The following is a 3,686-nucleotide window of genomic DNA, read 5'->3' on the forward strand; positions in this document are numbered from 1 at the left end:
CAATTAGATTTAGCCCTTTAGGCACAGATGTGTTGTAAATGTAAACTGTTATATTTAAATTACATATAGTAATGGGTCTTTGATATACAAAAACTGTAAGTATTATTACCATCCTGAATACTACAGAGCTGCCACCAAAGCTGGAGCAGGAGAGAGCTCGCAAGTGTTTGTGTGTTATGGAGGCAAATTTAAATTCATGTCTGCAGACTGTTCGACATCTGGGTCCCGTTCAGCAAAGAAGCAAAAATGGGAAGGAAAGAGACATGGCAGCCAGCATGTGGATAAAATGTCATCCTCGTAACCTCAAGCCACATCTCATGAACTGAGTCAGGGCTCTAACAGTTGAAAACGTATCGGGTTATTTATCCCCAACACTGTCGCTGTCACTGTCACTTATCAGGTCAGACGTGCGAGTCTCCTGTCGGACAGCAGACGAGGCGCCAGCTAAACAACAACATCAGCTGGTTATAAAGTTCTGTACACTAATGTTAGGCTTGGTGTCCAGAAATCACACGTTCTCCCTGATAAACATTTAGATTACGTTCTTACATGATTTGAGAGTTTATTCGCTAAGTGTCTGTGTCCAACAATGTTAGATCCACTTCAATACAATTATCACTAGCACAGGCTAACAGCTGTAAAAACAGCGGCAGAGCTGAGGCAGCATTTTCACTTCTATGCAGATGAACCCCAAATCTAACCGGCCATCAAGGCAGATAACACACAACAACTATTTAAACTGCAGGAATGTCTTATAGACATAAAGACCCGGATGACCGCTGATGTCCTCCTAAATTCAGATCAAACTGAGGTTCTTGAACTCGGCCCTGACAATCTTAGAACCAGATGTTTACTCTGGAACATGATGAAGTGTTTTTCTTCACTCGCTGTGTGTTTATACACCACTCTGCATTTCATCATTAGTTCTTATTCCTCTCTGGCTCTCTCCCACAGTGTGTCTTTTTCTGTCTTGTTGCCCTCACAAAGTTTTACAGCTGATGCAGACAGTGGAATGATAGGTTCCCAAAGTGTGGGGCCCGCCCCCTGGGGGGGGGGGGGGGGGGGGGCGCAGAGTCATTGAAGGGAGGGGCAAGGTATGGAAAAAAAAGAGCGCTTGGACACTGTTAGCATCATGGACAGGTTTTTGACGGGGCTCCCACACAAACGCAAAGCAGGAGATGAAGCGTCGCTGAATATGTTTCCAAACCAACTTCATTCTAAGCCAAAGACTAGAAAATATGGTGAAGCAAATCTGCCCTTTGGCTTCACCTGCACAGGTGCCGAGGTAGGTCTCCCTGCAGGATTGGTTTTCCCTGCGTCGGGAGCAGCGCTGGGCTGTTTAAATCACAGACAAACAGGATCCCACAGCTGTTTATGTTTTTAAACCCATTTTGCACAGAGAGGCATTTTTTTAAAAATGTATTGACAGCAATGTTGAACATTATTACACAGGAAAAAACAACTACACGTAAAACAATCACACTGTGACGCCTCTGCCTTTGTAAACAGAGGGACAGTAACTGTGTGTAAAACCTGCAGACAGTCAGATTAACAGTATTGTGTCTCTATCATTCTGCAATTCATCTCATGTAAACAGTAACGTGGCCACAGCGTGACGTGAAAAAAGCACATACCTTTGACGTTGCGTGAGGAACTCTGTATTCCTCGTCCACACGTAAACGCAAAAAAGGAGTTTAAAAAAATCTCAGTTTTCGGTGATTTGAAACATCGTTTACGTGGACGAAACAGCTGCGTTTTCAAAAATACCCGTGTAGGTGCGGACGCAGCGTAAAAGAGTTAGTAGTTTATTTTATTACTACCTGTAATTTATTGCAGATTACTTGTATTTGTTTAATTGTTTACTAAATATTTGAGGTGTGAAATAAATCGCAACGGAGCAAAATATGGGCGCGTGTGGTTGGAGGGTGTGTTTGTGGGGGGGCAACATTTTTCTTGTAAAGCAAAGCGGGGCCAGCAAAAAAAGTTTGGGGACCACTGGCCTACGCTAACTACAGATGAACAGCTGTCTGTCCTGTAGCAGCAAAGATCTGCACTGTGAGCGGGAGGGATAAAACTATTTGGTTTAACTGCGGTCTGAAATCTACTGACATCTAGTGGTGAGATTTTACACATTCTGCCTACATTTAGCTCCCTAAACATCTGGTGATGGTATCAGCCCCCAAACACAGAGTCTGATAAGGTTTATTATAAATGTGCCCTCTCAGCTTTCTTTATGGGGAGGCTTTAAAATTCAAGTTTCTCAGAGACAGAAATAGCACCTCTTTTTCCACCTAATGAGCCAAAGTGATGCAGTTCCCATGACATCTTAAAATAGTCACATTTAAACTCAGCGTTTAAACTGGCTCAGGATCAGTTTGTGTTTGTAGTGGACAAACTGCCTCCAAATATGGAGACATTTCTAGAAAAAATAAAATGATATAAAACACATTATTCAGTTTTAAATGAGCTATGGACGTTAACCAGGCGTACGGTGTGTGTGTGTCTCAGATGAGGCTGAGCAATGAGGAAGTGGAGCAGAAAGAGAGGAAGGGCAAAGTCAGGGAAGGAAACACGTGTGTGTTTCCAGTGTTCTTCTTTAATGATGCTGACTTTATAATAGGGCACCCCCAGGGCTGAACATGGCTTGGTGTCATTACCTTTTCATTTGACAACTCAAAAACCCCTTCCTGTTTTCGATGTTGCATGGCGTCATGGCACTCACACACGCACACACACACGCACACACACACGCACTCACACACGCACTCACACACGCACTCACACATGCACTCACACACGCACACACACATGCACTCACACACGCACTCACACACGCACACACACACATGCACTCACACACGCACTCACACACGCACTCACACATGCACTCACACATGCACTCACACACGCACTCACACATGCACTCACACATGCACTCACACACGCACACACACATGCACTCACACACGCACTCACACACGCACTCACACATGCACTCACACACGCACTCACACACGCACACACACATGCACTCACACACGCACTCACACACGCACTCACACATGCACTCACACACGCACTCACACACGCACTCACACACGCACACACACATGCACACACACATGCACACACACACGCACTCACACACGCACTCACACATGCACTCACACACGCACACACACATGCACACACACATGCACACACACACGCACTCACACACGCACTCACACACGCACACACACATGCACACACACATGCACACACACACGCACTCACACACGCACACACACATGCACTCACACACGCACTCACACACGCACTCACACACGCACACACACATGCACACACACATGCACACACACACGCACTCACACACGCACTCACACATGCACTCACACATGCACACACACATGCACACACACACGCACACACGCACGCACTCACACACATGCACTCACACACGCACACACGCACGCACTCACACACATGCACTCACACACGCACTCACACATGCACTCACACACGCACTCACACACGCACACACACATGCACTCACACATGCACTCACACACGCACTCACACACACACTCACACACGCACACACACATGCACACACACATGCACTCACACATGCACACTTAAAAACAGGCTCTGGTGACCAGTAAGGACAAGATCCCAGATGTGAT

The sequence above is a fragment of the Copadichromis virginalis genome, linkage group LG15, assembly GCF_057382275.1.
Source record: "Copadichromis virginalis isolate Kocher_CV1m ecotype Utaka linkage group LG15, C_Virginalis_male_GT1.1, whole genome shotgun sequence".
Taxonomy (NCBI): domain Eukaryota; kingdom Metazoa; phylum Chordata; class Actinopteri; order Cichliformes; family Cichlidae; genus Copadichromis; species Copadichromis virginalis.